Raw genomic sequence first — 15820 nt, forward strand, 5'->3', positions numbered from 1 at the left:
TGGCTCCAAGTATAGCCTGTAAACGGTGCACGACCAGCTGCGCTCTTTATCGATCCATTGACAGCTCAACCGGTTTCTGTTTCTTGCCAAAAACAAAATCAAATTAATCACATTCCTTTTTGTTTTGAAATAAAACCTTACCATTGTTACCATGTCCATTTCCAAAAGCGTAACATAAATTGCATTGACAGCGAATCCTGGGTGCATGATTGAGAGATTTTGATAATGAGGACCCTGTAACATTAGAAAAAAGGAGTATAGAACTCCATCTTGCGGATGTAGAAAATATGGGAATTATATGGGCTAGGCCCATAAAAAAAATCATATAATTTCTAGCATAAATCATCGAGACCCAATTGTCCCATTCATGCGTGACACGAGGTGTGAAACTTTAGTCCCACACCCTTAGTGGAGAGTGAGTTAGACCAATATAAAAAGTTTCATCTTCTATACATCACTAGGAAGTCGACAAAGGGGCACATGCACACGCTCCACCTCTGACGCTCGGCTTGCCTCGTGCAAGCATTGGCATCATGTTTCGTGAATGAGTCGAGCCATGCTGGGACCTATGCGTGTTTATCTTTTTTTAGCATGATAGAAGTTAGAATGGAGGAAACTAAGTTATCATCATCTAAAGTCTATATTAAGATCGATCCTAGACGAATACACCCACACAGAATAGCCCGTTACATTCTAGAGTTTGCACCGCCTCTAGATCATTCCCATCATGCTTCTCGACATGCACCATGAGAAAGAGCATACCTCCGGAACCGTCTACCTCGAGAGCATCCATGGGTGAGAGACGGTAATGTCTTTAGGGGGCGGGGGTTCACGTGGTTGTCTAATGGCGCTTCTTCATCATATGTTTCATATGTATTCGTATCCCTACTTCCAGGTGTTGCTTTTAGTGTCTTACTCATGGCAATAGAGATACTGACCCCATGCAGATACATTTGTATGTAGACTACAATACACCGACAATGTTTCTGGTACCATATGACTCGACAATAACTTGGCTCCAAGTATAGCCTGTAAACGGTGCACGACCAGCTGCGCTCTTTATCGATCCATTGACAGCTCAACCGGTTTCTGTTTCTTGCCAAAAACAAAATCAAATTAATCACATTCCTTTTTGTTTTGAAATAAAACCTTACCATTGTTACCATGTCCATTTCCAAAAGCGTAACATAAATTGCATTGACAGCGAATCCTGGGTGCATGATTGAGAGATTTTGATAATGAGGACCCTGTAACATTAGAAAAAAGGAGTATAGAACTCCATCTTGCGGATGTAGAAAATATGGGAATTATATGGGCTAGGCCCATAAAAAAATCATATAATTTCTAGCATAAATCATCGAGACCCAATTGTCCCATTCATGCGTGACACGAGGTGTGAAACTTTAGTCCCACACCCTTAGTGGAGAGTGAGTTAGACCAATATAAAAAGTTTCATCTTCTATACATCACTAGGAAGTCGACAAAGGGGCACATGCACACGCTCCACCTCTGACGCTCGGCTTGCCTCGTGCAAGCATTGGCATCATGTTTCGTGAATGAGTCGAGACATGCTGGGACCTATGCGTGTTTATCTTTTTTTAGCATGATAGAAGTTAGAATGGAGGAAACTAAGTTATCATCATCTAAAGTCTATATTAAGATCGATCCTAGACGAATACACCCACATAGAATAGCCCGTTACATTCCAGAGTTTGCACCGCCTCTAGATCATTCCCATCATGCTTCTCGACATGCACCATGAGAAAGAGCATACCTCCGGAATCGTCTACCTCGAGAGCATCCATGGGTGAGAGACGGTAATGTCTTTAGGGGGGGGGGGGTTCACATGGTTGTCTAATGGCGCTTCTTCATCATATGTTTCATATGTATTCGTATCCCTACTTCCAGGTGTTGCTTTTAGTGTCTTACTCATGGCAATAGAGATGGATATGCTGTATTTTCCTTATCCACTGATTTGCATGCCCAGTTTGTCTAGCACTACTTATGGCCCAATTATCTAGTATGTTTCCGTGTTTTATCTAATGCTTTTCTGGATTAAAATTAATAGAAAATTTCTCTTATATTCCAAGAAATGCTAGTTCTGCCTGCAAATCGATGAAACTATGTCCTTCCACAGATTTTTCTGCAATGTCATATGCTATAAAATAAAATGTTGGTGCAAGGAGATACGATTGGAATGTGAGTGTTTGTTAGATCGCTCGAGAATAGTGACCTATGAATTTCACTAAAAGGAGTCTCGTGTTCTCCCAGCCTCCGTTGTTTGATCTGGATGGAATATGTGTGGGTTTGCGTGTTCTACAAAAAATAGAAGGAAAATTGTTGGTGCAATTTAGTGCCCCTTTAGTGTTTTGGATATTATTTGACAAAATGGTGACAGATTAATGTGTTTGCTAGTGCACAGAGAGATATGGTCCCTGCAGTATTGAGGAGTTTGCTATAAACTCATGTGATGATTATCTGCGTAACAACAAAGAAGAATGCTAAATCTATCGATGAGATTGCATGCCGTTGACCCCTAAAAACATTGCTGAGTTGAAGCAATTGCTAAATGTGGCGTCCAAGAGAAAATGACTGCAGTAAAGAAGAATGAAGAGGAAGTGAAGACGTAGTTTCTTTGTAGTTTCAATTTTTTATTTGAGTCATAGGACCACCATGCTATAATGCTATTAAGAGGGGTTCAAGTGTTTTGCCTGTCTATGTTGATGCTTAACCAAATTATATCCCAATGAGCTAAGAGAAATCTCTATGTGCAATGGGTTATTACTCGCAGGCCAGAGACGAAGTTCCTCTGGGCTTCGAGATAAATGCTCTAGCAATGGAGTCAACTTTATTTATTCCTCAAGCAAATTATCGTGTGCATTTGAAATCCGACCGTTGAAAACATGTCGATTGTCCATTGGCTGGGCCTTAGGCCCCGATCATTTCACCCCCGGGATTGATCCGACTATAAATAGCCACCCCACCAACCATTGCTGGTTCGCTGTTCTGTTTGATTTCGGACAAGTTTGTCTAAGCACCCCTCTCTAAAAGATTTGAGTGACTCCACTGAGGAAATACCCAGAGCCCAAAACTTAGATAGTGGTTGAGCATCACATAGATCTAAGTTGAGATTGATTTGAGCCTATTTCTATTGAGAGCTACTAACTCTCTAGACGATTAGGCTTCTATCTGAGTGACTAAGAGTTATTATGGTCACCGAAGACAAAGTCTGCTGAAGGTTTGGAGATCGCTGAGAAGGATCTACAACGAGTAAAATGAACTAAAGTTCAAGGGACTTCATGTTGAGGAGAATAGGAGGGAGGGGGTTTGCTCCTATGTGCAATCACAAGTCCCTCCAACTAGATGTAGCTCTTCTACCAAAGATTGAACTCGCCAAACAAATATCTTATCGCCATCGCGCACCACTAGTTCTCTCTCTCTCTCTCTCTCTCTCTCTCTCTCTCTCTCTTACCGCATTACTTTTAGTAACTAGATGATTCCCTGCACGTTGTTGCGGGAATAATTTGCAACATTTTTTAGTGAGATTCACCACATGAAACATGAATATTTGGAGTAATAGTATAAGAGCTAAAACTGCTAATACATATTAGTTATTGTGTATTTGTAAATTATTTATTAAATATAAATAACATAATGAAATGACAATTCTCATGTATGTTTGCATGTTGAGGTGAGTCTTTTCCCATACATGTTGCATGATATTGTGGCATTCTTGCATGTTGAAAAAAATAGATTAGTGGGAGCGGGCCTTTCCCCATGCATGTTGTGTGATGAGGTGGCATGCTTGCATGTTGAGAGAAATAGGTTAGTGGGACATAGTAAAAAAATAGGTTAGTGGGGGCTAGCTATTTAGATATAGAAGATTTACCTTCGGTAGAGTTATCTCTTGTGAGTTATCTACTAGTGTTATGTTTCTTCATTTACCTCATGATTCTCTATCATGCTAAACATGTTTACCTTCGTGTTCTGCCTAGCTATGCTTAGAGAGGTGTTGCGAGTACGAGGAGATGTTAGACATTTCATGAGGTGTTTGCCGGAATGTTTGTTGTGTAATCTTAGTATGTGGTGTCTTGGATCAAAGGTCGTTTTGGACCCGCTGACTATAGCATTCGATGCCTTGATGATTTCTTTTGTGTTCTTCCGCTATCTCAGTGATGGTGGAATCCAATCCTGTTTTTACGATCGTAAAGTAGATGTTCATAAACCCGATGCCTTTGGTTTGTCGTGTCTTTCATTTTTCCTGCGGTGTGACTGTATCCATGGTGCTTTTGGAGCTCCTGTGGAGCGCTTCCGTGCTTATTTTATTTGTCTCTTCTTTAAATGATAGCTATGGTGTTTGTCTCGTGGATGCGCTCCTAGTGGTTGCCGCGTTCTTTAATAGTCTTATCAGTACCTCTCGGGTAGTCCCGAGACTCATGGAGAAAAAGAACCCAATTTTGCTGCAGGTCTCGGTGTTGGAATGGGTGGCCCCTTTGCTTTTAATTTGCATCATATAATGAAGATGATTCCCAAAAAGAACTCCTTGAAATGGTTCATTTGGCGTTTTGGTTTCATTTCTTGATGTTCCCATGTGTTGGGTGCTGGTTTGCCTCTTTGGGCACCCAATGGAGTGATGCTCGACTGAGCCTGGGATGATTGGTCATTCCTATGCCCTTTTTGACGGTCGATTGGTGGATCACATCATGAAAAAAGACGTATGCGTTGGAAACACCCGTAAGGCTTAGCTACTCACCATCAATGAATTTGGTCCCATCTTCTTGCGCAGAGGTAAGGCACTGACGAGATGGTGTACATCCAGCCTTGCATGCAAGATCGCATATAGATCCTGTATTGTTTTGCTTCGTTTGAGGTATCATCTAGCTTTGTTTGCCGCGGTTGGATTGATCTATCTGTCCAGTCTTTGCACATTGTGGTCTGCTTGGAAGGCGTGTTTTGGCTGTCTTCCTGGCCTTTGCACGTCGTGGTCTGCCCGGATGGTGTGTTTTGGCTGTCTGCCCGACCATTACATGTTGCGGTCTGCCCGGATGGCGTGTTTTGGTTGTCTGCCCAGACTTTGCACATTGTTATCTGCCCGACGTTTGGACGTTGCGCCTGGCTGGATGGCGTGTTTTGGAATCTCTGCCTGGCCTTAGTACGATGCTGCTGCATGTTCTCATTGATCGGGCTCTCCCCTGGCATGTGAATCATCTGGTCAGTTCACCTGGCTTCCTTCTAACCATGTGCTTTTGGGTGGGGGTGCACGATTCAGATGGTTTAGGTAATTTGTTGTGGGGGGTGCGGTTCCCCTTTCTATCATTGCGGTCATTGGCTTGCTCTGACTGGCCAATGAATTACTTTATTTCTTTGTTTTTGTTGTTTCCTCGCAATTATGAGATGAGGAAAGGCCGAAGTATTAAAAAATCTTCATAGTACATTCACCTTCTCAAGAAAATGGTTTATGTACCGATAAATAAAGCTTCTGAGTATCGCGTAGAACCTTCTCATAGTATCAGCTATGGGAATGAGCATCATCAAGGAAAATACAAACACATTATAACCATAATCATTTGCATGCAGCTAAGGGAAAAAACCTCCAAATAATTCGCTTAACTTCGAGCAGTTGGTCGCTTCTCTTCTTGGCTGCAATTGGTCTTTACGCCAATTGCTTCTGTTGGTCTCTTCAAATAGTTCACCTGACTTCCGTTTTATGTTCCATGTAGTTCCCTTAACTTCTAGCTACAGTTGATCTCCACGCCAATTGGCACAAAAACTCATCTAGCTTAAGAAATGGTGAAACGACTTAGGAAAGTAGCAGAAATGGAGAGAAAATCATAATAGAGATCAAATGCCGGAGGGGGCTTTCGCCCTCTGGGGCCATGGACAGAATGTACTAGAGGAGGAAACCTATCACCACCTATTGAGGAGGCCAAGGAAGAACAAGGAGGGTGGGCTCCTCTCCCCCTCTCTTCCAGCAATGCCGGAATGATGCTGGGGAAACCAAAATCACAGTCATCGTCCATCACCTCCATCAACTTCAACACCATCTCCATCGCCTTCCTCCCTCTCTATAGTTTTGTCCACTCTCCCATACACCTTTGTAATCCTCTGCTTAAACAAGGTGGTTCATGCTATTAATTAGTATCCAATGATCTATTGCAACTTTATTATGTCCGAGTAGATTCGTTTTGTCATGTTATTCATTGGCGATATATTATGACTGATTTGAGTTGTATGTTGATGTGTTGTTGTCCTTTGGTGCCCATCATATGAGCACGCAGGTATGTGGGTCAAACATTAGGGTTAGTAGTATGTTGAGATAACTATGCAGAGACCAGACGGTGTGCCAAATATGATCAAGTTTGTGTGTATGTGGATCACACTTTAGGGTTAGTACTTAGTAGTATGTTGAGATAACTATGGTTGTTTTTTACCCTAATGAATCTTTACTATTTGTGGACGCTTGATAGGGGTTTCAATCATACGTACATGTTATCAATGGATTTTGTTGTAAGTTAGCATAGGCCTCTCTCACATAAAACTGCAATATATGATTATTGTAGCCAATTGCCTAGGGACAATTCTTCACCTCCTATCGCAGCTATTCCACACTCGCTATCTTTTACTTTTTGTTCCTTTGCATTACATCAACAAACCATTATTTCCAAGTTCGTCACTTTCTTGCCAACTATCCCTTTTATAACTGTAAAAGAGTTTCATTTCTTGTTTCTAGGTAAAGCAAACATTTGGTGTACATAGGGTTGTATCTATGGTTGATAGAACCTTAGAGAATACAAATACTACCTTTAACTCCTCATTGGGTTTGACACTCTTAATTATCTAAAAGGCTACAATAGATCCCCTACACTTGTGGGTTATTAGAGCCTCGGGGATCCCAGAGGACATCAAGAGTTGTTCTCAGAGTCGTCCTCTCCTGACATATGCCATCATGGGCTTAGCTTCCCCTTGAAGCATCCCATCTCACGTCCATTACCTGGGATGCGACAAGACCATACATGACTCACTCCAGCATGGGACATGTCAGAGCCCATCCTACGAGGGGCATGGGATTTTTCTGACATGTTCTTCCTCCTGTCCTTAGAGGTGGGACGACCACAATAGGTGGCTTGTGCACCCGAGGAGGCAAGTGATCGAGACCGAGCTCTTGAGCACCCTTTCACACACCTAGCTTGATCTTGTGCTCGATGACACCGAGGCCGCCTTGTCAGGGTGGTGTCGAGGGGACCCCATCTCCATCCCCGCTGACGCGGGTGCTTTGAGTGGCTAGGGAGGGGCTCTATTTCTAGCTAAGCTCGTGGTCATGGCGACTGACTGCTCGGGTTGGATCATTGAAGACATCTCCGGTGTTCCCAGAGGTAATGGTGTCCATGGGAGTGCTTGCTAGATATTTTTAGGTGGCGCCGGTGGTTTGCCACTGTGGAGATTGTGGTGGCAGTTTCATCTCGACGCGTGCCTGAGGCGGAGCTCATGGCCTGACCGAGACAGTGAGTGAAAGAGGGGGTCGTGAGGGGAGGGGTGCAGGATGCGTCCACGAGTGCACAATCGTGAAACAACGCGGTAGAAGTGCCACAACGTGAGCAGTACGCAACAAAAAATTGTTTCTGCACTATTGCCGCTCTGTCATGTGTGGTTACCACCGCCATCATCAGCATAGACATGGTTTCGAGCCTAGGGCCCGATGTTTGGGCTGCAAGTTGGTATGGCCGGGTCCCTAGGTGTTTTGTAGGATCTACGAAGATTTCAGATGAAATGACACTTCACTAAAATGGTGCAAATTTTCTACTGCCGAGATTTGAAGAAAAAAATAGTTTGGGTATCAAATGGAAAATCTTGGGGCTGAAACTAATAGGGTAGCTTTTGAATGAGGTGTACAGACTACACAAAAAGTTTGGGGTCAATACTCAAAGGTTAGATACCAATTTTTTTGTTACTTTGGTAGTTTTGGAAATAAAAAATTGTACTGGAGCATCTCATGTATTAGCATAGTTGGAATATACATGGTCATAAGATACTACCGTAATTTTGTTGGTAGAAAATTTGTGTCTAAAAAGGTGCCTCTTCACAAAGGGGTTTAAAAAGGGATTATTTTGAAGAAAAAATGCTTACTCAACAATCTTGGGCTTGTAATTTTTATATTGGAAGAGAATATATAGTTAGAAAAAGATTTACAAGTTAAGCTCAAGCTCAATTTCCTTTTGGAAAATGGGCTAACCATTTTCTGGAATTAATCCAGAGAAAGAATGCAAAGCTAATGAGGGTCAAATTTGTGAAATTTGGTATGTGACAGTAACGCCTAAAACATTAGGTATGTCGAGCAAAATTGTAGTGTGAGCTTGACCATGATACTTATCTCGTCTACAATGTTTACACATGATATGCTTGTGTGTGCTTCACACTTCCTGACTTAAACAACTAATCGAACAATATACCTCTTTTTCTCACAAGAAAAGAAAATTCTATACACCTCCGAGTTTCTCTAAAGGGATGTTTGGAGCGGTTATAGTTTGTGTGTACCCACATGTATTTGTATCTCAAGCGAGAACAAAACGTCGGTAGACATTCAAAACTTACAATCATTTCAAATAGACCTTTAAAAGTAACAGGAAAATTATATTCTTATGAAAAGGGGGTGATACCTGAAATCTATTGAGAACATTGGCGACTGTTCCATGCCCATGGTTAGATGAATGATATGATGAAACAAGCTAAAACCAAAATAGAACATGCACCTTGCAATAAAAAAAATTAACTGGACTAACTCAATGAAATTTAACAAGGTTTCCGATGCACGCTTCAAGTTTATGAAGCAATACACATTTTCCTCCTAATTACCTAAGTAAACCAACATTCCAACTAAATATCCCATGAAAGAAAACTGGTACATCTACTCAATGGCTTGTCCATGAGACTGAGAGATAGCTTATATGATTTCAACAAAGTACTTGTCGAGCATATCAACAATCATGCATCACCTTCAGTAGCCTTCACCAAAGAAGTCTTAGATCGACAAAAATGTGTCTATTGGGGATCTTGGGACTCTCCGTTTCCCAAGAGATCGACCCTGAGGTCGATGGCCTCACGGAGCCAACGCTCCCGACGCGATGGGTCTTCTTGCGATTTGCAAAGGTGGGGTGCTGTGGGAACAGATTCAGAAGCACGGGGCGGTGGGAGTAGGCGTCAGGCGCCCCGTAGCTGCCGGCGGCCGGGGGGAACTGGAGTACGCGCATTTGTTGAGTGTTGGAGTTGTTCGGAGATGCTGCCTGGTAGTACATGGCGGCCTGCGCCTGTGCCTGTACATTGCCATGCGCCATCATCTCCGCACTCGGATACATTATCTGTGGCTGCATCTGTGAGTAGTAGGTTGCATTAGCCACGGCCTGTGCTGCTGGCCTGACATGTAGCATGGCTGCTGCATGTACATTGCTGCAAGAAAAAGGAATATGGATCCAACGAAAAATATGTCAGTATAACCAAAATTCGAGGGCATGTTTGGATTGATAGTATCTTTTGTGTGTTTCCCATATTTTGCTCAACGTCGAGCAAAATATCGGGAAGCAGAAAGCTCATAAACTTACACTGAATATCCAAACAGATTTCTCTTATAATAAATGAAGTTGGTTTCGTTGATACTCAAAGAAACAGGAGCAATATAAATCGATCATGGTCATTTTGATCAAGTTAATAAATAAAAAATGGTACAAACACAAACTACTCGCTGCTGGATTGGCTGGCACGCGTCGTTCCACTGTGAGGCCCACAAGAAATTTTCCATCTTCCTACAATATGAGCAGAATTTATCGCTAGGTCTGGACACGTCGGTGTAGGACGGTTAATTCCATCCAATCTGGGGCATGCGCGCATTCATGTACAGTGCAGAAAAGATTAAAAGAGCTACAGAAGGTAGCAGCAGCAGGATGCATAGCCTAGCCCTGCAACGTAAAATCGTGTGACCATGACTGCAAGGGTTTCCCTGCTCCATTGACACTCTACGCAGCGACACTTCGTGGGCAAGATGAGAAGGAAAAGGATTCTCCTCAACGGACTCTTCAACGTTTGATCGTGCGGCGCGCAACACCCTTCTGACCACTCAGAGGTGTTTGCAATGTTGATCGTGTTGCAGGCAGCTGAGCGCAATGCGGGGCGTGTTGCGGACCGACCAGCTGAGCGCTACACGTACTACGAATCAGCCACATATGCAACCTTATCTCCTCGAGTCATCGTCTTCTTCCCGACACATGCCCTTTTCACCAAATTGATTTTTGTTTGGCAGGTCATGCCTGTCCAATTCCTCTCCAAGCAGCTACCATACTGATCCTTCAAGGTTGTTGCCGTTGTTGCATGGCATCTCCTTTTTGGAGCCATGCACCATCACCGCAATTTTTGTGCAGGGGCGCTGCACCATCGCTGCCAGAGAAGACCATCGAACAATGCTGCGAGCGGCAGCCCCCGTAGCTGCGAAGGAGCGGTGGAGTCATGGGTGTGATGACCTCAACAGACGGCACTATTGCAAGTTACGGCTGTGAGCAAGGCTGGGTGCCGCAAGCCTCCGGGTTTTGCAACATCGTCGGTGTTGCGACCACAACTTTCACAACAACGGCGACATTTTGCAGCCACGGCTCGCGGCACGGATGATGTTGCCAGGACGACGGCTCGCAACACGAGCGATGTTGCGAGGCGATGGCTACTGCTTGATCCAACATCTATCGAGGTACAGCTCTTACGGCCAGCTAGCTACCCGGCTGATCTTTGCAAAAGATCAGCCGGTTGACACATAGTGCTGGCAAAAACGATAAACGGCAGGTGCTACTACAAGCGAAAAGATGATGCCAAACTACCATCATGTCACTATCTGAAACGACGACTATAGATGAGTCAACATTCATGCGTGCTAGTAATTTGCCCAGATGGATGCCATCCCATCCAACGACCAGCTTTGACCAGCAGACGCATGAAAGCCGTGTGGGTTGCAATGGAAAGTCGTAGATGCATATCCCTTCCAGCTAAAACCCAAACATAAAGCTAGGCTAGGAAGCGCACAGGCGCATTTGTAAGCTAATCAAGACGTACATGCCAATTGCCAAAAGTAGATTTAATTGAATGGCGTGTCGAAGGCGGAGATGGAGCGTTCGTGTCCGGGCGTACCTTCTCCATTGCATGCAGGAGTGTTCGGCGCCGGCGGCGCCTGCAGCTAGACCGGGGAGAAGGGGTGGCCAGAGGGGCTGTGGAGCACGGGTAGCGGCTGGGGACGGCGAAACTGCCTGGCGAAGTAGTCGGACCGCTGCTGCTTCTCCCTCTGGCGCAGTCGGACGTGCTGGTTCTGGAACCAGTGGAACACGTTCCTACCCTCGATGGGCCCGTGCTCCTGCAGCCTCGCCGTCACCTGATGTATCTCCTCGGCGGTGGGGGTGCGCATCCCCTGGCGGTACAGCCCCTCCAGCACGGCGAGCTGCTCCCTGGTCGGCACCCAGTGCGCGTTCACCAGCGCCGCCGAGTTGGGCGATGGCGTCAGGGAGAGCGGTGCCGGCGGGGAGGGGAAAGGGACAGGCGGGTGGCGGCTTCGTCGTGGTGGCCAACGCTCTCCATGGCTAGCTAGGGAGGATGTATATGGATCTTCTTTGCGCTTGGCTAGCCTTTGCGATTGTGTGTGCTTGCAGTCGGGAGGGGTGCTGGGGGTTTTAAAGGTGCTTGGAGGGTAAGGGTTTGGAGGAGAGAAGGGGCGTGGAGCGCGTGCACTCAGGCGCCGAACGGCACCGGGCTGGCCGTGCTGCCGCGCGATCAAAAGGTGACGAGGGATGGCCGGAGAGGGGCTCAAATTGACTTGACGTACATCAAGTGACTCTGGGCAGTGACAAGTGGGCCAGTATGTTTGTGGATCCATATGTCAGCCATTGAAAGTCAGCTAACAGAAGTCTGTCGCGTACCGGGTTTGTGTGATAACAATAAGACTTCACATATAGTAACGTACAAGCTGGTATCATTACGGAAAATTAACTTTCTACAAATTATAGCACGTAAAAGACACATAGCCTGTTGTGCTCCCTCTCAATCTATTCGCCCATCTAGTGACTCACGCTGTCAAACGGTTTCTGTGTTTTCTTCCCTGAAAGTGGGGTCATATTCCTTAGTTGTTAGATCTATACAGAAATATGCGTAGACACGGGCACTGAATGGCACCGGGCGGGCCGTGTTGCCACGAGGTTAAAAGGCGTGGAGTCGGCAGGTGAAGAGGGGCTCAGATTGTATTGACGTACATCAAGTGACTCTCGGTTAGTGACAAGTGGGCCAGTTTGTTCGTGGGCCCATATCTTAGCCACTATAAAGTCAGCTACCATAAGTCAAAGAAGCACCGCAGGGTGGCGTAACTCGTGTGCCAGCTACGTGTCGTGCACCGCGCTTGTATGATAACAATAAGGTATTGCACATACGGTAGCGTACAAGGTCATATTAATATGGAAAATTATCTTTATACCTAGTATAGCATGTAAATAGCGCATGGCCATTTGTGCTCCCTCTGGTTCTATTCGCCCATCTAGTGACTCATGCGGTCAAATAGTGACTCACACGGTCAAACATTTTCTGTATTTTTCTCCCCTAAAAGTTGAATCATGTTATTCAGTTGTTGGATCTACATGGAAATATGCACTAGTTTGTATGTTTTGGAAAGAAAAATATATAGAAGAAAAGCAACATACTAGTTCCTACCTATATCACGTCCTTACCAATCACTTGCATATAGAGTTGTATCTACACCAAGATACACCAACGGTGTTCTCTGATACTATTTGACTAGAAAATACTTCATACTAAGTAAAGCATGTAAACAGCGCATGGTCTATTGTGCTCCCTTCGGATCTATTTGGCTGTCTATGGTATCATTGAACTCGACAATAACTTGGTGCCAAGTGTACCATGTACATGGTGCGCGGTCATCCGTGCTTTTTGTGGATCCATCGACAACTCAAACAGTGTATGCTTCTTACTAAAAACAAAGTCAGGTTAATCACATTTCTTTTTATTTGGAAATAAAACTATACCATTGCTACCGTTTTCATTTCCGTAAGCTAAACATAAATTGCGTCTGCAACAAACTTTTGGCACCTGATTCAGAGTAAAGGTTGGGTTCTTGATGACAAGGGCCATGCTTACACTAGAGTCAAGGAGTCTAGAACTCGATGTTGCGGGTGTAGAAAATGTTGGAATTACATGGAATAGGCCCACTAAATAAATCATATAATTCCTAGGATAAATTAGAGGCTCACTTGGCCCATTCATGTACGATAAGAGGTGTGAAACTTTAGTCCTACATTGCTAATTGAGTGTGAGTTAGACCAATATATAAGGTTGAGAAGGGGACATATACATGTCACGTGTGGGCGTTAAGGGGTCTGGCCACACGTTTTGTGTGGTGTTTAAGAGAACCAACCCACACGCCTACGTGTGGGCAAAACAAGTAATGCCCACACGCCTCTTTTTTTGCCTCATGGTCCCTCCCACATGCCTGTGTGTAGGCAATATAGATAACGCCCACACGCTCGTACGTCAGGCCTCCTACCTCATGGTCCTGCACGCCCCGCGTGACAGTCACCACACGTCCCCGCAGTTGCCATGGTCCTGACCCTCTTCCATGTTTGTTTAACTGCAGTTGCCATGTTGCTGAACTACAGTTGCCACGTCGGACAACTACAAATGCCATGGTTGCTCAACTGCAGTTGCCATCTCAGGTCAAGTGCCAGATGCCATTTTTGACAACCGCAGCTGTTGCCATGTGTGGTCTGGTCTACTACAATTGCCATGATTTGAAAACTTTAGGAGTTGTCATCTAATAACACTAGGCAGTTGCCATGTAGAACTACAACAAGACATGGCAAAATAACATGTTCGGGTAAAGAGAGAGTTTCCATATGCTTACAAGCACATTAGGGGCAGTTGCCATGTACCCTGCAAAAACACATGACAACTGACAGCTTTGGGTGTGGGAGAGGAGACGGGCGTGTGGGCGCGGTGGTATCTTTAGAAGTTGCAATTTACTAAACACTAGGTAGTTGTCATGTAGCACTACAAAAAGACATGAAAAAATGACATGTTCGGGTAAAGAGAGAGTTGCCATATGCTTACAAGCATACTAGGGCAGTTGCCATGTACCCTGCAAAACACATGGCAACTGATAGCTTTGGGTGTGGGAGAGGAGACGGGTGCGTGGGTGAACTGATAAACGCCCACACACCAGCCCCTCTGCGTGCGTTGAAAACTGGTGTGTGGGCGAGCTGCTAAACATCCACACATCAGCACCTCCGCGTGTGAAAACGGACGTGTGGGCGACCAGATGAATGCCCACACACCAGCCCAATTCTATGTGGCAGCAAAAACATGCAAAGATTCGTACAAATTCAAACCTACGTTGATCCATGTATGTGGACGAGATGCAAACGCCCACACATGTAAACGTTAGTGTTTCTGTAGAAAAACTACTTATAGGAGTTTCCTATCTGATGCGTTTCGGGAAATACGGACGCCGCGGCTACTTCGGCTAATTACTACTGCATGTGGGAAAACTTGGAACGCCGCTAATCTCCAAGTACTTGCAGCGTTTTTTACAACCGAACGCTGCTATTGTCGGGTGCACAAGAAGATTCCGTGGCTGAAAGTAATAGCCGATTTCACTAGTTAGAAAACGTCACAGATATACAAGATCAACGTTTCCCGTGTATTGGAACGTCGTTACTTTTCATTGAAAAGTACGATGATTGATGACGGTGTCCTGAACTAGGGGGTACCGATCTATACGACCCTCAGTCTATGGGCGAACTTACGACCCGTCGAACTCCGCAAGGAACGACTAGAAGCTATGAATTCTGGCATGATCCAGATGGACACCACCGAAGACTTGGTGTATACTTCAAGGACAACTCTAACAGTCGGCGTATTTATTCCTAATTGGCAACCGACCATATGTAATCCTAGATACCTCCGGTACCTATATAAGCTGAGGGATTTAGTCCGTAGAGGCACAATTACCGGCCTTAGGGTTTAGAACACATCATCTTGGCGGTACAGCCCCTCTAGCACCGCGATCTGCTCCCTGATAGGCACCCATCTCATGTTTGCCAGCGCCGCCACTGTCATGGAGTTGGGGGATATCGGTGGGGAGAGCGGGGCCGACGTATAGGAAGGGGAAAGGGATAGGGCGGGTGGTGGCTTCGTCTTGGTGCTCGACACTCTCCATGGCTAGCTAGGAAAGTATGGGTTTTCTTTGCGCTTGGGTTTTGCGTTTGTGTGTGGTTACGGTCGAGCGGGGTGTTGGGGGTATTTAAAGGTGCGTGGGAGGGTGAGGACCGGAGGGGAGAGGGGGCGCGGAGCGCGTGCACACGGGAGCCGCCACGTTGAACGGCACCGGGCTGGCCGTGTCGCCACGCGGTCAATAGCTATGAAGGGGCCGATGGGGCGAGCAAAGGCGCGGCAGGGTGGCGAGCCTCGTGTGCCAACTATTTACCATGTACCGCGGATGTGATCACGATAAGACACTACACATGTAGTAACATACGGGCTTACCTATACCACAAATAACTTTGTACCAAGTATAGCATGTAAACGCACATGGCCAGTTATGCTTCCTCTGGATCTATTCAGCCATTTAGTAATTCACGCGGTCAACGGTTTTTGTTTTTCTTCCCCAAAAGAGCAATCATATTTCTCAGTTGTTTGATCTAGATAGAAATACACATAAGTTTGTGTGTTTCAGAAGAAAAAATATTAAAAAAATGAACTTATTGGTTGTTACTCGTGTCCTGATCGATCACGTGCA

General features: G+C 45.1%; 1 pseudogene; it reads right to left on the minus strand.

Moving 5' to 3' along the window:
• Positions 1-8778: 8778 nt before the first annotated feature.
• LOC123076375 (WUSCHEL-related homeobox 5-like) lies at positions 8779-11896 on the minus strand (annotated as a pseudogene).
• Between the last annotated feature and the right edge of the window lie 3924 nt (positions 11897-15820).

Source organism: Triticum aestivum, chromosome 3D, assembly GCF_018294505.1.
Source record: "Triticum aestivum cultivar Chinese Spring chromosome 3D, IWGSC CS RefSeq v2.1, whole genome shotgun sequence".
Classification (NCBI taxonomy): Eukaryota; Viridiplantae; Streptophyta; class Magnoliopsida; order Poales; family Poaceae; genus Triticum; species Triticum aestivum.